The sequence below is a fragment of the Panthera leo genome, chromosome B1 (genome assembly GCF_018350215.1).
Source record: "Panthera leo isolate Ple1 chromosome B1, P.leo_Ple1_pat1.1, whole genome shotgun sequence".
Taxonomy (NCBI): domain Eukaryota; kingdom Metazoa; phylum Chordata; class Mammalia; order Carnivora; family Felidae; genus Panthera; species Panthera leo.
The window spans coordinates 159,470,301-159,493,921 of record NC_056682.1 but is presented as its reverse complement, the minus strand read 5'-3'; the positions used below and the strand labels follow the sequence as shown (position 1 = coordinate 159,493,921).

Here is a 23,621-nt window from a genome sequence, read left to right as displayed (position 1 = left end):
TTACTCCCTCTGGTGATTCCAGTTATAGTCCCAGTGAAACACAACCCTATCCAGAGGTGGAGTTCTACTTGCCCACTCCTTGAGTCTGAGCTGGCCCATGACTTGCTTAGACTGAGAGAATGTGGCAAAAGTGACATTGTATGACTTCTGAGCCCAGGCCTCAAGAAGCCTTGTGTCTTCTGCTCTGCCTTCTTGGAATGCTGCATGGGAAGAAACACAGCCTCTTTAAGAGACCTCATGGAGAAGTTCAGCCTTCTCAGACCTCATCTTTGGGCCCCTCCTCCAGCTCACCCTCTGCTGAGTGCACCCACTAAAGTTGCAGCAAGACCAGCTGAAGAAGTGCCCAGCTAATTTACAGAATTGTCAGGGGGAAAATGGTTAATTTGGGGTAAGTTTTGAGTTGGTTTGTTATTCAGCAATAGTTAACTGAAACAGGCAATAAATAAGCTGGTGGAGCAGCAGATTGATGCCAATAAGGGTTGGGGAGGGGCAAGGGGTTCTGACTGCAGCAGACTGATTTCCATAGGTTCGTGAGCATGTCCTTGGTTTTGGTCTGCTAAATGATCTGGCAGACATTTCTCCCTCAATTAGGTGTTTTAAGCCCCTTTTTTCAACTTGTGTGATAACCCACAGCCATCCCACAGCAGACCTGACCTTTAAACCAGTTGGCCAGTAAGAACCTACATGAATTGAGGCAAAGGAGTATACCGGTTGTTGATAAAGCTGAACCTTCCACCTTACCTAACTCCCCAGTCCCCCTTCCAGAGGGTTTTGCTTCCTAAGGACCCATCTGAGGAAGTCCTGCCCCATGACCTCCCTTGGCAGCAGAGACATACCGCAAGCATAAAGAGAGAGAGCCTGAAGACACATAATCTTTCATAATTTGTGTTGGTTCTTCTTTTCTATCTGGAAGGGGCTGCCAGATGGGAAACTTCCCCACCCAAAGCAGCATGCATCTGCCTGCCTGCTCTCTGTTGCCAAGGCGTGGTCTGCTAGAACTTCTAGGATGTTGAGCATCGTGGGCTGGATTGCAAGACAGGGCAGGCACAAGACTGGGGACAGAGAACGGTGGCTGTGTGAAGGGGCGGGGGGCGCGCAGAAAGAAGCAGTTTGTTTTCAGTGCGAAGCAGGGAACAAAGTCACCCCAGGATACCAGGGACACGATGGTGGTGGTCAGGCAGCCACTGTGTAAAAAGGGCCGGAATGGCTGTGGCTCAGGCAGGTGGACATCAGAGGAAAGCAATAACAGACCCCAGGTAACACACCTCTTTTTTGTAACAATTTAAGCAGGTGGAGGTGGATCAGGGTTTAGATAGTTTGAAGGCACCACATTCCTGGCTTCAGCAAGCTTAAAACATAGCCTAGCTCAGGAAGCCATTTTGAATTCTGGCTTCTCTTGGATCATTACCACATGGCTGACCATGGGTAGAGAAAGAATAAGTGACTGTATTGTATGATTTCAAATATATGGAGAGGAAGTACAGACTTGTAGCTGGGAGTGTATTTTCTAGAAAAAGAATGGCAGGATTTAAACCCTGGAACTACCACTTACTAGCTCTCTGTCTTTGGATAAATTAACTAAACTCTTTGGGCCTCAACTTCCTCTCTTATAAAATGGTAGTAAGAATAGTACTGTCAAATGCTTCTCCTCAAAGTACTACCAAAGAGCTTGTGAACAAAGCAAAGATGAGTTTATAGCTTACTAAGGTAAGGGAGATCTCTACCTTCATAGAATGTTAACTGAATCTAATAAGGAAAGAGCAGTAGCGAGGTATTTATGAGTTTGGAGCTCAATTAGGACTGGGAAAGAGATTGATAGACACAGCAAGGCAAGAATTTCTGAAGGAGCCTTTGAGAATTGATGAGACCAGTGGAATACTTTCAGGTCAATAACAAAAGTTATTTGCAACTTCATCTTTTTGGGCAAGAGTTTCTTAAAACTTTATTATTGAAAGCAGTAGAATAGTAACTGTCATGTTAATATAAAAAGTAAGCTGTGTTGATGTCCAAGCACATCTCAGAGATTTTGCAGGTTTCATTCCACACCACCACAATAAAGTGAATATTGCAATAAAGTGAGACAAATACGTTTTTTAGTTTCCCAGTACTTAGAAAAGTTATGTTTACACTACAGTATATTAACTGTACAATAGCATTTATGTATAAAAAATACTGTACATATCTTAATTAAAATACTTTATTACTAAAAAATACTAAACATCATCTTAACTTTCAATGAGCTGTAATCTTTTTGTTGGTGGAAGGTCTTAACTCCGTGTTGATGGCTGCTGACTGATCAGGATGGTAGTTGCTGAAGGCTGGGGTGGCTGTGGCAGTTTCTTAAAATAAGACAACAATGAAGTTTGCCACACTGATCAACTCTTCCTCTCATGAATAATCTCTCTGTAGCACATGATGCTGTTTGATAGCATTTTACCCACAGTAGAACTTCTCTCAACATTGGAGTCAATCCTCTCAAACCCTACCATTGCTTTATAAGTTTATGTAATATTCTAAATCTGTTGTCATTTCAACAATCTTCACATCATCTTCACCAGGAGTAGCTTTCATCTCAATAAACCACTGTCTTTGCTCATCCATACGAAGTAACTCCTCATCTATTCAGTTATCACGAGATTGCAGTAATTCTGTCACATCTTCAGGCTCCACTTCTCATTCTAGTTCTCTTGTTATTTCCACCACATCTGCAATAACTTCCTCCAATGAAGTCTTGAATCCCTCACAGTCATCCATGAAGGTCAGAATCAACTTCTTTTGAACTTTTGTTAATGTTGATATTTGGACCTCTTTTCATGAATCACAAATGTTCTTAATGGCATCTAGAATGGTGAAACCTTTCCAGAAGGTTTTCCGTTGACTTTGCCCAGATCCATCAGGGGAATCATTACCTGTGGCAGCTATAGCCATATGAGATGTATTTTTTAAATAATAAGACTTGAAATAATACTCAAAATGACTCCTTGATCCATGGGCTGAAGAATGGATGTTGTGTTAGCAGGCATGCAAACAATGTTAATCTCATTGTGCATCTCCATTAGAGCTCTTGGGTGCATTGTCAGTGAACAGTAATAGTTTCAAAGAAATCTCTTTTTCTGATCATTAGGTTTCAAGAGGGGGCTTAAAGTATTCATTAAGCCATGTTGGAAGCAGGTGTGCTGTCATCCAGGCTTTGCTGTTCCATTAAAAGATCATAAGTGGAGTAGATTTAACATAATTCTTAAAGGCCAAACTTGACAGGCCAATGAAGGCTTGTCCTTTGAAGCTTTGAAGCCAGGCATTGACTTCTCCTCTTTGGCTATCAAAGTCCTAGATGGCATCTTCTTCCAATATAAGGCTGTTCATCTACATTAACAACTTGTTGTTTATTCTAGCTACCTTCATTAACTCTCTTAGCTAGATTTTTTGACTAACTAGCTGCAGCTTCTACATCAGCACTTGTGGTTTCACCTTGCACTTTATTTTACAGAGACAGTTTTCTTTCTTAAACCTCGTGAACCAACCTCTGCTAGCTTCAAACTTTTCTTCTGTGGCTTTTTGACTCTTTTAGCCTTGACAGAATTGAAGAGAGTTAGGGCCTTGCTCTGGATTAGGCTTTGATTTAAGGGAATGCTGTGGCTGTTTTGATCTTCTATCCACCTTCTCCATATTTGCAATAAGGCTATTTTGCTTATCAGTTGTGTATTCACTGGAGTAGCACTTTTCATTTCCTTGAAGAACTTTTCTTCTGCATTCACATCTTGACTGGTGCAAGAGACCTAGCTTTCAGCCTATTGGCTTTCAACATGCCTTGCTCACTAAGCTTAATCATTCCTAGCTTTTGATTTAAAGTGAGGGATGTGTGACTCTTCCTCTCTCAAACACTCAGAGGCCATTGTAGGCTATTAGTCTACCTAATTTCATTGTTGTATCTCAGGGAATAAGGACATCTGAGGAGAGGGAGAGAAACTGCGGAATGGATGGTGGGTGGAACAGTCAGAACGCACCAACATTTATTGGTTAAGTTCACTATCTTATGAGGGTTTCTGGTGGCCCAAACAATTATAATAGTGACATCAGAGATCACTGATCATAGATCACCCATAACAAATATAATAATAATGAAAAAGTTTGAAATATTGTAAAAATTACCAAAATGTGACACAGAGACACAAAGTGAGAAAATATTGTTGGAAAAATGGTGCCAGTAGACTTGCTCTACCTACGGTTGCCACAAACCTTCAACTAGTGAAAAATACAGTATCTGCAAAGCTCAAGAAAGTGAAGCTCAATAAAAGGAGGTATCCCTGTATATGGGAACTCTCTACTTGCCACTCAAATTTTCTGAAAACCTAAAACTCCCAAAAATTAAAGTCTATTAATTAATGAGAAAAAGTAAATTGGTGGAAGAGGAGATTGCTACATGGTGGATACATTCCTGGGGGAAATGAATCATCCAACACAAATCAGGCTAAAACATGCTTTTGATTCTTCATTTACTTTGCATAAAGGGGCATTGTTTATTTTGCAAGGGAATAAGAGAACAAAATGAGAGCAATAGAATGTCTCACACCCATTGCCAAAATAAGCTTTCTCATTAGGTTAACAATCATGAACATTCAATCAATTTACTCAGAGAAGTAAATCTCAGCCTTATAGGAGAAATTCCAAATCTCCCTCAGTTTATTCCGTAAATAAAGGCTGTATCTTAGTGATTCTCATTAAAGGATTCACCACATCAATAAACATACATGAAGGTGTTTAACAAAGTGCTTTATTGTTAGTATCTCGTTGATCAGCAATCACTCGTTTAACTTCGTCAGAACACACAGTTTTTGCTCAGGCAAAGAACAAGCTTCTTAACTCCGTCTCTGTGGTGGAAGTTTGGTAATCTAGGAGAATTCAAACTTGCTCTCCACAACCAGACCCCAATCTCCTCTGGCCCTGGGGCCACTCACAGACTTCTCCCTCATGACACTCACCACCTTTTCTGCCTTGAATCGTGGATATAAACTCAGTCTATGTAAAACATGCTTTTCTTTTCTGTAACTCAGCTTACTTTCTAACCTTGAGCTTTGTTCCACAGAGCTGGTGGAAAAACAGCCTCACACCTTTCTGGGGTTCCAGGAACCTCCCAGTGCCAAGATGTTGCATGGTGGGGCTTGAGGGTGGGGTGGGGCAGGGAAGGTCCTCTGGGCTTGGTCCACACAGTTACTGCCAAGACATGTTATCCCTTTTCCATATGTTCCCTACAGGTCCTCCAGCTTTCTGCTGCTTTTCTGCTGTGAATGGGATATGGGAGTCTCTGCCAGGACTGCCTGTGATCCTGCCTGCCTAGACACAGCCATTTTCTCTGGGATTTTCTTTCCTTAGTAAGTGACTGTTTTGCAAAGACAGGCACAGATCCTTTCTGCTCCTGGAATCTGTGACCTCTCATTTTTGTCCCCTTACTCCCATCTATAAACAAACCTTTCTAGTCTGGGGATGACACAGGCTCTCTTTCTTTAATCTCCCCCACAATGCCACACCCTGAGGATTTCCTAAGGGCTTAAGATTTCGGAACAAGGAGCAAAATTACTTTCAAACTGTATCTCTTTTCTTCCTTGCTACATCCGTTCCCCAAGGCAATGAGATCGGAGCCTCCTGGGATGGAAGGAAGAGAAAGGGGCCCTACAGAGGAAAAGGAAGAAATCCACATTTTCAAAATGTTATGTGGCCATATATTTTATTTGCCTTACTTCCCCTAGTATGTTTTAAGCTATCTGATAGTATGTTCTCTTGTGTCCTCCACAATACCTGTGGAGTGAGAAGGTGTGTCCTCTGACAATCTCTTACTGTTCTTCCTTAAGCCTTGGCCAGTTTTGAGGAAAGCTCTCGAGCAATCCTGTAGGGTCATGATGGTCACATCCCTGCTGCTAAATCGTAAGACTTCCCTTCTCAGTCGATGCCAACTATTACATTTTTGGTTCACCTTTGGAGATATTGGGTATATCTGAACATAGTTCATCAGAATGGATGGAATTTTAAAACTGTTTTTCATCAAGTGGAACAGTTTTGGTCCAAATCATTAAATAGGGCGGAAATAGAAATCATCATATTACTACTACTACTGTGCTGGGGGTGGGGGTGGAGAAGAGGCAGAAACCTTAATGCATTGAGGCTGCTACACCAAAATGCCACAGTGCTTATTCAAAATTTTCACACCCAAAAACCCTTTAGGCTGAGGCAACAAAGTCTATCTTAAAATGAAAATGTGCTATTTGGTGATGTCTTAGATTACCTTGGTAGTTACTCAGCAGAGTGCAAACCCTGAAGGAATGAGATACAAGACAGGTAAGTTTTGATGGAAAAAAATGAAAATTGGAAAAGGAAAAGATCATAATCTCCCAAGGGAAATTAGAATTAGAAATGAAGTATAAGAGGTGTCTGTGTGGCTTAGCTGGTTAAGCATCCGACTCTTGGTTTGGCTCACGTCATGATCCTGTTATTTGTGAGATCAAGCCCCACGTCGGGCTTTATGCTGATGGTGTGGAGACTGATTGGGATTCTCTCTCTCTCCTTCTTTCTCTGCCCCTCCCCCACTTGCATGCTCTTTTTCTCTCTCTCTAAAAATAAATAAAGTTAAAAAAATAAAGTATGAAAGGGCCTCAGAAACCAGTACAAAAGTTCATAATTTTGTCCAGGATACATAGGCCCTATTTCTGTGGAAATGGTATTGTATGAGCCTATCAACTTTCTTTTGTTGTGTTTTTTTTTAAGTTTATTTATTTATTGAGAGAGAGAGAGAGAGAGAGAACAAGCAGGGGAGGGACAGAGAGAGGGGGACAGAGGATCTAAAGCAGGCTCTGTGCTGACAGCACAGAGACAGATGTGGGGCTTGAATCCATGAGCCATGAGATCATGACCTAAGCTGAAGTCAGATGCTCAACTGACTGAGCCACCCAGGTGCCTCATATCAACTTTCTTTTATGGGAGTTGTCCAATGAGAGCTTTTTTCATTCTCCACTCAGTCCAGTAGGGGTATCTTCCCCAGTGTTACAGCTGGCTGGGCTGGAGTCCCAGGGCCCCTGGTGGCTGGCTCACCATGGGAAGGTGCCATGCTGATGAAGAAGGGAGAATAAGCTCTTCGCTTCGGCTGTCCACTCTTCCACCAGTTCTCTCCTGCTTCCACCAGCAGGGACTGAAGGTGTTCTCTATCACCCCTTGCAGCCCTAAATCTTGTCAAGGCCATTTACCCGTTCATTCTAAACTTTTCTATTCCTCTAGCATTTTCTCTCTAAAGAGGGGTCCATACTGCCACAGTTGGATCACAACAAGATATTTTGGTAGCCAGCCTTCTGTTGTGTGCTGAAAATGGAGAACTGGGTACTTGGAATGATCACCTTCCCCTCTCCAATTCCCATTTAAGTAGCTCTGGGGTGATCCCTGATCCCAAATGAGCTGCAGAGTAGCCAAGAAGATCTTGCCGGGACATCTCACAATGGGGTGAGCTTGTACACTTTGCACCTCTTAAAATCAAGGAAGGCAAAGACCTTATTGAAACCCTATCTGAGCTTCTGTCTGATCCTGAAGCTGAGTTCGGTTCTGAAGGTGCATGCAGACTTGGGTGGGGGGTGCAATTGTACTGTATGAGGTTTGAGTACATGGCCCTTGGGAGTTCAGCTGCAATGCTGGGGCTGGATGCTGGGCAATCTACCAAGGGAGAGCAGGTCCAGGATCATTCATTCCTGCACCCCAGTTTCCAGCCTTGTGTCTGCCACCTCACAGCCACTCAGTCAATGCTTACTGTGCTGAAACAAAACTGCATTTAGTCCACATTTATGGAACCGGGTTCTACCTTACCAAGCTCTTTAACATCCCCAAATAACGTTCAGGCTCTGAAAAGACAGATTAATTTTAATTGACTCAAGGTTCAAATTCCTGTCTCTCCGTTTCTAATTGCTCTCCACTCCCCACCCCCCACCCCCACCTCCACCTCCACCAAGCATTAAAGAGTGCATGGTACAAAGGAGCAGAAAGTGAAAGGAAAGGCCCCTTCTTATTGCCAGACCAGACACTCATGTGCTTTTTTGGAATAAGTATTTTGCATCAGGACTGGACAACATAGCAGATTCCTTATGAGAGAAGATGAAAGGAACAACAGTTGTCAAGGACAGGAATGCCAAATGTTTTCTCTTCTCTCCAGCCAGCAGCTCAGCTCCTCGAAGGAAAACAACCCATCTGTCTGGGATTTGTGTTAGAAGTGACCCTGCTTTGGCTTTTCCCTCAGACAGTGTAAGGCAAGTTCCTTATTATCCTTATTTAGACTCAGCTAAATCCATACACAGAACCTCTTAAGTTGCTGCTCCTGTTTTGGAACTTTCTGGGCTTTGAAGATGGTCTATGATTTATTTATTAATTACAGCATCTCAAATTCTTGGTAAAGTTTTCACTCAGTAACCCTCACAGCTCCCAATTGTTGGTGCAAATGAAATGACTTAGTTGAAATAGAAGTGAAGTATATAAACCTGTAAGAGATTCCAAATAGTTACTGTTTGACCTCACGGTATATATGTGGTAGCCTTGTTTTCTGAACCCCAAACAGGACACATTCAGACCATGAGAAAGATTTGAAATCAAGACTGCCATGGGAGCGAGTGATATGGTCACTTTATTTATTGTGTATATTATTTAGATAACTAAGTTATTTCTCTAACCTGGTCTTGCTTATGTAGATATAATTACTTGTATTCAGTAACTTCACAGTTTGAAGTAGTGAAAACAGCTGTGAATAAGGGGAAGAAGGGAAGAGAGAAAATGGTTCAGATGTTCTGAATGAGTGTTTCAGAGATACAGGTGTAGGTGTTTACTGAACTAAAATTAGTTACATGTAGTTTATTATATCATTCTATCATGCATATCATACATTATATTAAATATATGTTATATATCTTTTTGGTTGGAAGTCCATTAGTAAATAACACCACTTGTGTAGTGATGGCTCAGTGAATACTATTTGGCTGATCAGCTGAATTCCATTCACTTTAACTCTACAGGCAAGAGTGCTTTGCTGCTAGGTCTTTAGCTTAGTAATTTCCCCCATTTTGCCTTTGCAAAAAGTCATTGTTTGAGGTTTCTATTGCTATGTAACAAATTACCCCAAAACTCAGTGGCTTAAAATAAGTATTTATCATCTCAGCTTCTGGGAGTCTGGAATCGGGGTACAGCTTAGGTGGGTGATTTAGCTCCTGGTGATTTAGCTGTTGGCCAGAGACTTCCCTCAGTCCTTTGGTAGGTGGGCCTCTCCAGAGGGCAGCTCACAACATAGCAGCAGCCTCCCTCAGAGTAAGAGAGTGAGCAAAAGAGAGCAAGACAATCATAGTCTTTTTGTAACCTAATCTTCAAAGTGACATCCCATCACTTTTGTGATAGGGTCCTGTCCACAGTCAAGGGAAGGGGTTTCCACAGCAGCATGAACATCTGGTGACAGGGATCATTGGAGCCATCTTAGATGCTGCCTAAAACAGCTAAAGAAAAAGAAGTGACCATTTTACGTGTTATCAAAATTCATGTGACCTAGATATGACACAAAATACACAAGCAATGAAAGAAAAGGTGGGTGAATTTGACTTATCAAAACTGAAGACTTTTATGCATTAAGAAAGTGAAAACACGGGGCACCTGGGTGGCTCAGTCGGTTGAGTGTCTGACTTTGGCTTAGGTCATGATCTCATGGTTTGTGGGTTAGAGCCCCGCATTGGGCTCTGTGCTGACAGCTCAGAGCCTGAAGCCTGCTTCAGATTCTGTGTCTCCCTCTCTCTCTGCCCCTCCCCCACTCGTGCTCTGTCTTTCTCTCTCTCTCAAAGATAAATAAACATTTAAAAAAATTTTTTTTTTAAAGAAAGTGAAAAGACAACTCATAGAATGGGAGAAAAAAAGTACAAACCATATATATGATAGGGTGTAGAATCCAGAATATGTAGAGTTCTTACAACTCAACAATGGAAAGACAAATAACCTCATATAAAAATATGCAAAGGATTTAAATAGTCATTTCTTTTTTTTAAATAGACATTTGTAAAGAAGGTGTACACCTGGCCAATAAGTCCATGAAAAGGTGCTTGACAGCATTAATCATTAGGAAAACGCAAATCAAAACCGCAATGAATACCACTCCATTCATATTATATTTACAAAAAATGGAAAATAGCAAGTTTTGTCAAGGCTCTGGAAAAATTGGAATCCTTATACACTGCTAGTGTAAAATGGTGTAGCCACTGCGGTGGTTCCTCAAAAAAGTTAAATATAGAACTACCACATGGCACAGCAAAGCTACTCCTGGGTATATACCCAAGAAAAATGAAGCTATACACTTGCAAAAATACTTGTATGTGAATGTCCATAGCCATATTATTCATAATAGCCAAAAAGTAGAAGTAATGCAACTGTCCCTCACCTGATGAATGCAAAAACAAAATGTATTTTACCCGTACAATGGAAAATTATTCAGCCATAAAAAGGAGGGAAGTCCCAGTATGTGCTACAACATGAACTTTGAAAACATTATGATGAGTGAAAAAAGTCTAACAAAAAAGCTACATATTATATGATTCCATTTAGATGAAACATCTAGTATAGGTAAATCCATAAAAACAGAAAATAGATTCATATTTTCCAGGAGAAACACTGAAGGAAGGGGGAATAGGCACTGAATAGATACTGAGGCTCTTTTTGAGCTGATGGGAATGTTCTGAAATTATATAGTGGTGCTGGTTGCTCAACTCTTTATATACGAAGATCCACTGAATTGTATGCCTTTAAGTGGTGAATTTTATAGGTAAATTATATCTCATTGGTTTGTATATGTCTATATATCATTGGTTTTCAACTTCAGCAGCATATTAAAGCCAGGTGGGAGATTTGAAACATCCAGATGCTCAGGTCACACCCCAGAATCTCTGGGGTAGGATCCAGGCCTCAGAGCTTTTCAAAAATCCACACATAATTCCAGTGTGCAGCCAGGGTGGAGAACCAGCAGCCTAGAGGATCATGACTCCTTAGCAAGTTGCCTTCACTCAAAAAGTGACCGTTTGCCCTCTCTATCTTCCTTCCAGTAACGGGAATCGGCAAAGAAAGCTGCCTGCCCTCAAGGACAGGTCTTCTTCCAAATCAAGATGGTTCTTTAATCTCTCCTCTAATTCACTGCTATTTTCCTTTCTGTGGGTGACTCGGAATGTTCAGTACTTTAAAGAGGGCATACTTTAGGCTTAACATATTTTTTTCTCTCTCTAGGTTAGGTTACTGTGATTCAACTGTGGGCAGAGAATCATTTTTCCACTTTGGAACAAAAGTTGGATTCTGTCCAAATGGGTTGGCACTTTTGCCCTGAAAAACCTGGATTTTATAGTTTGTGAAGTTCTGAGCAAAAAATTCAGGTGTAAGGAGCTAGAAATGTGAGGCCTTTTACACTGGGCTTATGCTCTATTTTTTGTGTTTATTCTCTGACTGTAACACTCAGGTTTATTTAACCGGCTTTAATCTTGGCCTTCCGGAGTCCCAGCCTTTGGTATTATAAATCCTCCACTGCTAGTGGATCACCAAGTTCCTCTGGCACCACAATCACTCTGTTTGGCAAACCTATCTGGGCTTGTGTCCCAAATCACAGTGGTCCTGATTAAATTCACCAACCAAAGCATTAGTATTTTTTTTTCATTCACCCCCAAAAGCTATAGGCAATTTGTGAAAAAGATACAAATTGCTGAAGAAATAAAAATTAGAAGATTTAAAAGAACTATTGAAAAAAAAAGATCAGCAACAGCTACTTTAGGCTATAAAGGCCAAGTCTGTGCTGTTCTAGCTGGTAACCTACTCTTGGTGGGGGGGGGGGGGGGCGGGTGATGCCAGTAAACACACAGGACCATCAGCCTTGGCACCATTCATGACAATAGCAATGACAGGCAACTCTAGAAAGGAGACTAAGCAGGGACTGACTACTTCAGGAAGCTTCCAGTAAGTAAGAACACAAAAAATTGCAGAGGCTTGTGGAGTGCAGGAAGGGTAGACAAGAATGGGTAGGGAAGTGGAAAGTGCAGATGTGTGGATCTGCTCCTTGAGAGCCATGGAAACCATCTATCTTTCTGGAATTAAATAAAGTAGAATGCACAAATCTTAAAAAAAATAGCTGAGTGATTTACATATATAAAAATCTGTGAAACCACGGGCAAAATCAATATTTAGAATGTTTCCCTCTTCTCAGAGAAATTCTCTCATAACCCTTCCAGTCAATAGCCCCCTCCCCTCACTCAGAAGTAGCCCTGTTCTTATTTATATTACTGTAGATTAGTTTTGTCTGTTCTTGAACTTTATACGAAAGGGATTATACAGCATTTATTGGTTTGTGTATGGCTTCTTTTGCATAGTGTAATGTTTTGGGGAGCTATGTGTATTGTTATATGTATCTGTAGTTTGTTCTTATGATATTGCTGTGTAGTAGTTCATGATATAAATATGCCATAATGTTTATCCATTGTCCTGTTAATGGACATTTGAGTTGTTTTAGTTTGGGGGCTATTATATATAAAGCTGCTACGAACATTGGTATACATGCCTTTTTGTGGACAAAACATTCCCTTTTCTTGGGATGTGTCTAGGAGTAGAATTGCTGGGAGATAGGTCACTTATATGTTTAACTTTAGCAGACACTGCCGGATGGTTTTTCTGAAGTGGTTGTATCATTTTTCACTCTTACCAACAGTGAGAATTCCAGTGGTCATTTTTGAGATGAAAAAGCAGTCAGCAACTACCTAACCTGAGCCAAACTCTTTGCGGCATGAAATTTGTGAAGATCTGTAAGATAGGGGACCAGCAATGCTTTGCAGCTGAGGGATGAAAGAAAACGAATAAAAACAGAGGCCAGAGAGGGTGCCTGTAACTGTCCCACCCCAACCACTGCCAGTAGGAAGGAAATCCAGTAGCTGGTTTTGGGTCTTTTCCTAGCATGGACATTAGCTAGTTAAAGGGATTTGATGGAATGGGAGATGCTAAATTTTTGTTCCAATTAACATAGTGAAAAACAATAATACAAGAAAGAAAAAGCAGGTTAGGTAGCAATGTTTCTCCTGCTTCTCTGAGCAGGAGAGCTGGTTTAAAAATACAGAATTTACACTTTTATTATTTATTTATTTATTTATTTTCAGAATTTACACTTTTAAAGAGATACTCTAGTTGATATCATTGGTATTTCAAAAGCCACTAAGAAATACTGTTTAGAGGTTCAGCAATGCCAGCACATATGTGTGCCTGGAATAACAGCAGGAATATTCCCTTCTCACTTGACTTTACATTAGGGCACCTTGTCGACACTGTCCGTTTGATCTTTAAATGTTTTGAGTGTCCTTTTCAACACATAAGGGGCACCTGGGTAGCTCAGTCAGTTAAGGTTATGCATCTGACTCTTCATTTCTGCTCAGGTCATGATCCCGGAGTCATGGGATGGAGCCCAAGTTGGGCTCTATGCTGAGCATGGAGCCTGCTTAAGAGTGTCACTCTTTTCCTCTGCCTCTCCCCTGCTCACACTCTTTAAATAAATAAATACATACATACATAAATTTTTTAAAAATTGAGGAAAAGCTTCCACCATTCACTTTATCCCAGGGTCGGGATAGGGGGTGTCTTCTTCCCAGTAATGCAGTTTCAAAAGTTGACAGGCAGCTTTTTCTCTCCCTCTGTTGCTGCCAAGGAGGACGATCACCTCAGGTAACTCCATCCCCTTTTAAAGAGATTTACCATTAAATTTCAATGTTGAGCTAGGAGGAGATACAAAAAATTACCAAGATAACATTACAAAGTTAAAGCAATTTTGGCACATAGTGGCCCCTTGATAACAAGTCAAAAGAATTATATTAATTTCATTTAAAAATGTACTAAGTGCCAATTACATGACAGACGCTATTCTAGGCCAAGGAATACCCATATAAAATGCATACAAAGTCCATACAAAAAGTAGGAGACAAACACCCCTCTACCCCAGCTAGCTGAAACCTGCACAAAGCTATCTTCCTCTTCCCACCTCACGTTGACCTTCTGCCCCCAAGGCCCCTGGAGGCCCTTCTCCAGCCCTCTTCAGCCGCCTGACTTGCTGCCACTAACTCCTCCCTGTGGATCACAGCCCACTTCATCCCACCTCTTTCCCCTCATCTCTCCCCATCCCCCTCCACTTCATCCCACCTCTTGAGCCAAACAAAAAAATCAAGATGGCAAAGGCTTCTATTTTCAAGAAGCTTTCATTCTAATGAGGAATTGTATTAGTCGGGGGTGGGGGGTAAGTGCTGTAACAAAAGCACACACACACTCATGAGCACCTAATTCTTAGTGGCTTTAGCACAGTAATAAACCATACTCTTCAGCATTTCATCTCAGTCTGATTCAGGTTGGAAAGAGGACAGGTATTCCACTCCAGGCAGCTATTCCTTGTCCCACATTCCTCTGTGCCCACAGAGCCCTCTCCCTTCGGCCAGCAGGTGGGAAGGAAAGAACTAGGAGATCAGATGGCTAATTTTTATGGCCAAGCCTGCAAGTGGCTCACACCACATTACGCACATTGCCTGCACCAGACTGAGTCAGGGACCACACCCAACTGCAAAGGAGGTTGGGAAATGTAGCTGGGTGCAAAAGAAAGGAAACAGAGTTTGGTGTACCCATCATAGCTGCTACTGCAGGGGTGAAAAATAAACAGGAAGTATAATCGGTGTGGTAAGTGCTGTACTATGAGGAGGTAAGCAGTACTTGCTAATACACAGGAAGTACACCTAACCTAGCCTGGGTTTGGGTGGGCCAAGAGAGAATATGCTGAAGGAATTGAGGCCTAAGGTGGGGCAAAAAATAGAAAATCAATTTCCCTTTAGAATATGGTAACTTTTCTGCTAATGAGGTACCTCCTTGCATGAATGATTTGTTTAAATCCAAAAACAGTTGTTTTTTTACAAAGTAACCATTAGAAAATAATAAGCCCTTTCCTGGGTTGCTCTTATTCTCTGCTTTAAGAAGAAATGGCCCAATGTGGCATTCGCTATTGGCTTACTGCCCAAGAGTCATTCGTTCCCTCTTCCTTGATAAGAAAATGACACTTTTCTTGAGCCATCAAGTGACAATGTATGCTGCAAAAATGGATTCCAGGAGATGGACTGTAATTAGTCTAAGGCAACCATGGTAATCCAGTTCACCTTTCATTCATTCAACAAATATTTAATAAGCTCCTGCTATGTGTCATTCTGTTCTAAGTGCTGTTTTCACCAATTATAGGCATGAGGTTCATGGAGCATGTGGCCCAATTCTAGATAATGAGGGGAAAGGGGGCTTCTGGGAAAAGGCTTTCCTCTCTGATAAAGTAAAATGAGAGTTGTCTAAGGAGAAAACCAGGGCTTTTCCTTCTTGCGTTTGGATGATATTATGTGGGACGTGATGCCTGGAACTAGATCAGTGTCTTGGGACCATGAGGTGATGGAGAAAAGATCCAAGAGAGGATAACCTAGAGCTCTAGCCTACTTCAGCTATTGAATTAAGCAAACTGGAATCACCTGCCTTTTTAACACGAGACAATAGAAAGCCTATTTCTATTAATTATTATTTCTATTAATAATTCTAATAATAAACCACTTTCAACTGGATATTCAGTCACCTATAGCCAGAAGCATTTAAACAAATACACATGATTTTGTTGGCATTGTTTTGGATTAGAATAGGAAAATGTTTTTTTAAGTTTATTTATTTATTTTTAGAGAGAGAGAGAACATGTGCACATGCAAATGGGGGAGGGGCAGAGAGAGAGAGGGAAAGAGAATCCCAAGTAGGCTCCTTGCTGTCAGCACAGAGCCCAACATGGGGCTCCATCCCATGAACTGTGAGATCATGACTTGAGCTGAAATCAAGAAGAGTTGGTCGCTTAACCGACCGAGCCACCCAGGCGCCCAGGAAAATATTTAATGAATGGATGAAGAATCTGATATTTTTCATTTTCTTCTCAACTGTGTTGTTCAATCATAGAGGAGTTTCTATCCCAGATCTCTTTCTGAATAAAAACCATCTTCCATAATCTTATTGGCTCCTCCTTTGGCCACTGCAGATGCCCCATTGGAAGTAGATGTGTTTGAAAGCAAAGCCACTTTTTCTTCTAGGTCCCCTACCTTTGTGTCCTTGAGATGGGGCACATGAGAGGATTTTTTTGGGGGGGAGGGGTTGGTTTTTTAATTTGGAAGAGGAAGCTCCTTATTTGCTGATGATGAAATTGATAGGCAGATTTCTTCCTTCCTTCTTCTCTTCCTCTTTGTGCCTTTCCTTTCTCTCTCTCTCCCCCTTCCTTCCTTCCTTCCTTCCTTCCTTCCTTCCTTCCTTTCTTCCTTCCTTTTCTTCCTTCCTTCCTTTTTCCCCTCCCTCTTTCTCTTCCTCTCTCCCTCCCTCCCTCCCTCCCTCCCTTTCTCTCTCTCTCTCTCTCTCTCTCTCTCTCTCTCTCTCTGTCTTTATTTTCTTCTCTCACCATGGAATAAGTTGGGCTGCAAGCAGTGTTCTTTGTGGCCTGTGGGATTTTGGAGGCTCCCTGGATCTTGTTGAAACAGAAACCTGGCAAATTCCATGTTCTAATTCAGAGCTTCCTGGCTGAACTCAATGGAACTCCAGCTAAGGAATTAAGTTGGTAAGTCAGTGATATTTGAAATGAATAATGGAGATATTTGGGGATAAGCTTTAATTTTAGAATAAGTATGTCACATAGCTTTTTGCTAGAATGATTTGGGATAGTCACAAATATTTAAGATGCCACTTGGCTTTCACTATGTTGATGATGTCAATAAAGGGGCTATCTTTCCCATGCACTGTAAGATTTGGGTGCTAATGCCTGTTTGCTTTGACTATTATGTTGTTGATCCAAAAGATAATCATCCTTTTGAGACTTTCATGTCTGTCCATTTCTTCTGTCATTGGCTGTTTTGACTAATAGCTATAATTTGAGGGAAAAGTGTATTGTATTGGTTGGGGTACTGGCAGGAAAAAGATGGCAGAAGTTATTGCAGATGATTAATGAAAGGGTTCTACAAAGATGTGAGAGTATCAAGAGAAACCAACAAGGGGCAGTGAAACATTAAGGCTAATAACACTATTTCTAGGCTGAGAATGGGTCAAAGGGAGAGAGACATTATTGGAAACTGGAGAGATTGATAGCTTTGAAGAGAGCCTCCTGCCAGCAGCTGTGGCCTTTGCTAGAAGAACATAGTCACTGTCAAACTGTGACTCTGGATATATAGGGAAAAAATACCCTGACATTACTCTACTCTTATACTCTGATCTTCCTATTAGTGACTATCATTGACTAAACTCAACCAATAGTCAGAGGGAAAGGAGCTTGGCTGAGACAGTCGGTGAATGTCACCCTCCTTGGCCACAGAATAAGGTAGAAAAGGATGGACAGTAGATCTGGAAGAGCAAATAGGGCTACCCATTTGTGTGCCTTCATTTTCCTTGTCAATAACTTTAGAACCAGTTAATATGTAGGCAGGTCCTAGATCCATTCTTTAATAGCTATATGCTTTTATGTTTAGGATATTGCCTAGGCTCTGCAATAAGAGATCCCCAAACACTGCAACTTAACCAAACAAATGTTTATTTCTCTATTAGGCTCCTTCCTGGATAGGAGTCCAGGGCTGATGTGATTGATGGTGTTGAGGGCTTTGGTAGATATTAGTTCTGTTGAAAAAATATTCCCAGCCTCCTTTCTCTGGAAATAAGGGAGGATTGTACTTCTCTGCCCCCTTGGGGTTAGATGGTGTCATGCAACTTGCTTTGGTCAGTGAAATGTAAGTGTGGGATGTGCCAGAATCATTTACTTGCCCATGTTTTCCCTGTCACTGAAATTTGCATGGAAGCATTATTAATATGAAGGACAGCCATCCTGAAAAACTTCTCAGAGCTGTAGCATATTTGTGGGAGTGAGAAATAAAACACTGTTTTTAAGCCACTGAGATTGGAAGTTGGTTGTTAATGCAGCTGTACCAGGTATTTTTGAATAATATGGAGACTCAGGCTCCTTTTGTTTTGTTGCCTTCCAAACTCTAAGGTGCTGCTGCCACCTACACAATCTGAGACAGCTCATTACCATAGTGACATTCTAGTTCAGGGAAGTGGGAAGAGAACAAGAGGGCACACATATTATTTTTAGAGGCATTAACCAGAAATAGTACACATCACTTCCTTTGGCATACCTAGTGCTTTAGTTATCTGTTGCTGCAAAACCAATGATCCAAAATATTAGCATATTAGAACAACAAATAGTTTTCAGGGGCAGCTTAGCTGGGTGGTTATATTTTAAGGGCTGGTGTTATCTGAAGGCTCAAAAGGGGCTGGTGGATGCACTTCCAAGCTCACTCACATAGTTGTTGGCAGACCTCTGTCCTCACTTGCTGTTGTCAGGAGGCCTTAATTGCTTGCCATATGGGCCTCTCCACAGGGCTGCTCCACATGGCAGCTGGCTTCCCCCAGAGCAAATAATCCCAAAGACAGACAGAGACAGAGAGAAGCTGCAGTGTCTTTTAAACTAATCTCGGAAGTGACACATCATCACACAGACCAACACTGGTACAATGTGGGAAGGGACTATGCAAAGGAGTGAATACCAGGAGGCAGAAATTGTTAGAGGCATCTTGGAGGATGGCTAAAAAACCCTAACAGTAAGAGAGGTGAGAAAAGTTCATCTATAGCTGGGCGGCCATCTCCTCAGATGAAACTGGAAGGAGAGAAGGGCAAAGGGGACACACAGAATTCTCCACACTCTCTTCTAGCCACACAAGTATACATGTGCACTTGCCTTCTCATACATGAATATACAGTCTGTATCCTAAAAAAATTCTAGGCTTCTGGATTGTAGTTCCTATGCTCCAGAGGATTCTTATCCTTAGGGTCACTAGCCCCAGAAATTTGCCTTCTTCACTCCCAGACAAGGCCAAATTCCCATGTAAAAAGCTTTTTAAGAAACAAGTGGGGAGAGGGAGCTTCCATCTGGAAGAAAGAATAAGAAAGTCCTTCTGCATTGCTAATCTGGAACTCTAAGAATGAGTCATATGAACTATGAGTCATTTTGCCATTATATGTAAGTAGTTGGAGGAGTTACATAAATTGAGATTCAAATCTAATGTTTCTTATGTTTTTCCAAGTTTAGGTGGTAAACTCATAAAAAGACACAGTGAAATTTAAAAAAGTTTTTTTAACATTTGTATATTGTTGAGAGACAGAGACAGAGAATGAGCAAGAGACGGGCAGAGAGTGAGGGAGACACAGAATCTGAAGCAGGCTGCTCCAGGCTCTGAGCTGTCACCACAGAGCCTGGCACGGGGCTCAAACCCATGAACTGCGAGATTATGACCTAAGCCCTGAGCCAAAGTCAGATGCTCAACCGACTGAGCCACCCCAGGTACCCTGCTACACTGAAATCTTTTTAAAAAATTTTTTTAGTTTATTTATTTATTTTGAGAGAGAGTGGGGGACAGAGAGAGGGAGAGAGAGAGAGAATCCCATGCAGGCAGGCTCTGTGCTGTCAGCACAGAGCCCGACATGGGGCTTGAACCCACGAACTGTGAGACCATGACCTGAGCTGAAATCAAGAGTTGGATGCTTAACCAACTAAGCCACCCAGGTGCCCCCACACTGAAAATTATATTCATAGGAGCACATCCCCAGTGTGGCAGCACTTAAATATCTGTAAGCATACAAATGATGGTGAAGGAGAAGGGAGAAGGTCTCTAGAAACCAATACTTCTTCATGCCTATAATTGTTTATGAAGAGCACAACAACATAGCACCAGGCTTCATAAAACCCCAAATCTTATTCTGCTGCCTTGCCAACATAAGCAGTGGCTGATGTCCCAGATCCTTGCCTGACTTATGTCCACTTCACTACCTCTCAGTATTTCCATCATGGGAAAAGAATGTGAAGTTTCAAATTATTTTTCTTATTGCCATTGTTATGACTAGCTACTTTGGCATTGAATTTGGACAGGGACACATTTGGAACAGTTGGTATCAGGTTTTAAAATGACCGTTTAGTGGACAGTGGAATATGTGGAGCAAAATTTCTATGTGGAGATGGCAAGGGTTAAGAGAGAGTAGCAAATTGTCCCCACGAAGGTGACAAACTCCTATCTAATATACATTTGCACTTAGTTCAAAAAGGTATGTTCTGATGTCCATAAATTATCTACTTGTCATCTTGTCCTTTAATGTGCAAAACTATTTTTTTTCTCAAGTCCCCATCAATTGAGAAGAATCTGGTACTCTGCCCAATTATTTTCAAGGTTTATTGGCCTATATATTCCTGGTTAGTTTTTTTACTTTGATTTCCTGTTTCTCCTGGACTCTTGATTATTCTAGTAGCTGATATTCCTTCTCCTATACACTCCTCTCTCCCTTTCTTCACTCTGGCATTAGTCAGGATTCTTTTTGCTGCAAATGACAGATATACTGCAAGAAGAGAATTTGTTAGTTCACAGAGCCAGGAAGGCTGGGTAGCCCAGGGGAAGAGTGGGAAACCAGGGCCTCAGGACCTGATCTCCCTCTTGCCTTCTCTTTGAAACTCCCATCTCTGCCTGGTTTCATTCTCTTCCACTACAGAGTGCCCTTCTCATATGGTTGGGTAGATGACTGCTTGCAACCCTAGGCCTCTATCCTCATAACTCTCCATGCAAGAGCATAATAGAGAACTACCCCTCCAGATCCAATTGGGAAAACTCTGGTGAAGGACTTTGGCCCTCATGAGGTCAAGAGCCCATACCTTGTTTGGGTCCCGGTGTGCACCGGGATATGGCATTGTGATTGGCCAACCTGGGTCACATGTCTGATTCTGAGTAGAGTGGGGATTCTGTGGTGCTGTGAGTAACTGGTCTACCAGGACCATATGAAGTAGGAGGAGTTCCCCAAATGTAAAGGGGTTCAAGAAGAAGAGAGCAGATAGAAGCAAATGTTTCTTCAGTCCACTATGTGCCAAAAACAGCTCAAGCAGCTCCTTCCTCATCCCCTAAAGGATCACCATTTCAAGGTCGTTTGTGTAATGGAGCTTCCTTGAAGGTTGATGATTTAATCAATCATGCCTACATAGTGAAGCCTCCATAAAATCCCAAAAGTACAGGATTCACAGAGCTTCAGGATTGGTGAGCACGTGGAGGTGCTGGGAAGTATAGTGTGCCCAGAATGGTCATGGAAGCTCAGCACCCCTACCTTCTATATCCTCCATATGGCTGTTCCTGAGATATATTCTTTACAACAGACTGGACATCTAGTGAGTAAACTGTTTTCCTGAGTTCTGTGGACTATTCTAGGAAATTAATCACATCCAAGGAGGTGACCCTGGGAACTTCTGATATAAAACATCAAAAACTTGGGGCGCTGAGGTGGCTCAGTCAGTTAACAGACAACTCTTGGTTTCGGCTCAGGTCATGATCTCATGGTTTGTGAGTCTGAACCCCATGTCAGGCTCTGTGCTGTGAATGAGGAGCCAACTTGGGATTCTCTCCATCTCTGTCTGTCCGTCTGTCTGTCTCTCTGCCCCTCCCCTACTGGTGCTCTTTTTCTCTCTCTCTCTCTCTCTCTCAAAACAAACAAACAATTTTTAAAAAACCACGTTAAAAACATGTCTCCCCTCAATATACCATAATATTGAAGTTAATAAGAGGTTACCTCTGGGTAGAGAAATCATGGGTAAATTTTATGGATTTTGTTGGTTTTATTATATGTTTCTGTTTTTTACTTATCTCTACTTCCACAATTAACAAATAAAATTGGTTCAAGGCAAACAAGGAAAAACAGAGCCTGCTGCCCCTGTGCTCTTTACCAAGAAATGCAAAACTCTTCCCACAAGCTTCCCACCTTCCCAACCCCACCCAAATCTTCATCCTAAGCCTCACTGGCCAGAGGGTATCACATGACCACCACAGCTCCAAGTGAGGTTAGAAAAATGAGTATTTCAATTTTCCAGCCTCTACAGCCTTGCCAGAGAAAGGTGGCAAAAGAGAAAGGTGTTTGGAGTATTACTGGTCTAAGCAGCCAACACTATATGCAATAGCAGAACTGGGACACCAGGTGAAGAAAGAGGGGTTGTGCAGTTTTTCTCAGTCTGGGGTGGGTGTTATCACTTTGGTGTGTGGCCCTGGTTGTCCCTATACAGGGGACACATACAGGTCTGGGTTCTCATACAGGTCTGGGTTCTCATTAAGACTTCTCTCAGGCATCAAAATGATCCTTGCCCCATTCTTGTTAGCACTTTATAGCAATAGTAATTATTATTACTATTTACAAAATGCTTTTTTTGAAGCAGAGTATTTCCATCCTTGTATTACAGTTGAAAGAGTAAACTCAGGAAGGTTAGTATTATTAACAAATCTGTATTTAAAAGGGCACTGACTTTCCCTGTCACTGCTGAGCCTCCAAAGCAGAGGCTCTAGTACATTCAAGATTCACCTCTACCTCTTCCCCACCACCAGGGGCAAGGAAGGCATTGCAGCTGGTGGTATAATAGAGGTTGATACTGCTTTACCAGAAATGCTGAAGACTGGCCTCATCTATGATGGCCTAGCACAGGGAATTCCCAAGCTGCCGAAGCCTTAGACAAGCACCAAGCCCATCTTGTGTGCTTGCATCCGACTGTGATGAGCCAATGTATGTCAAGTTGGTGGAGGCCCTTTGTGCTGAACACCAAATCTACCTAATTAAGGTTGATGACAACACAAAACTAAGGGAATGGGTAGGCCTCTGTAAAACTGTTGGAGAGGGAAAACCAGAAAACGGTTGGTTGCAGTTGTGTGGTAGCTCAGGACTACGGCAAAGACTTTCAAGCCAAGGATACCATTAAAGAGTACTTCAAATGCAAGAAATGAGTAAATAAAAAACTTGGCACTTGTTTAAACAAACTAGTTAATTAGTTAAAAGGACATAGAATTTCATTTTATCCCAGCATGTGCCATTCAAGGACTCTTGACTCTTGGGCCTGGTGAACACAGGAAGTGATCCTTCTGTCACAAATGGTGCTTCTTGGTGCCAAGGTATACTCTCTGCCCAACTGGTTAACACCTCTTGTCTTGGGTGCATTGTTCTTGAATCATGTCTCTGGTGTGCTAGAAAGACTTCTGACGTGGGTCTTAGACATGGTTTAGTGTCTCTTTCGGGACCTGACATGGGTAAATCACTATGCTCTGCATCTGCTTTGCCCAGAGTCATTTTTTTCCTCTCTGTTAGCCACTGTCTGTGAAAGTAAAGAAAGTTCTCTCTATGCAGGTATTTATTATGTGCACACATTCTTGCCTCATCTCCACCTTCTCCTTTTATTCTTTCCAGAAAGTGATGTCAGCATCCAGCCCTGGTGCTGAGAGATGCTGAGGGCACCACTAATTAGGTTGCAGGGGAGCATGCCAGATGAGGCTATTCTTTCAGACCCTGGGTTGCTGTGTGTTGTTTACAGAAGAAATGTCTTAAGGTAAAGGGAGAGGAAGCTTGCCAAGGACGTTTAATGGGATCTTGTAAACATTTGTATATTGAATGACTGTTAGTGTTTCTTATTCTGGGCTCTTTATTTTAAAGATCGAAAAAAATTGTGCCTGCATTGTGGGTAAGAGTTC

General features: G+C 41.8%; 1 pseudogene; it reads left to right on the top strand.

The window, feature by feature from the left end:
• Window positions 1-1,203: 1,203 nt before the first annotated feature.
• On the top strand, window positions 1,204-23,151 carry LOC122218511 (annotated as a pseudogene).
• The last annotated feature ends 470 nt before the right edge of the window (window positions 23,152-23,621 follow it).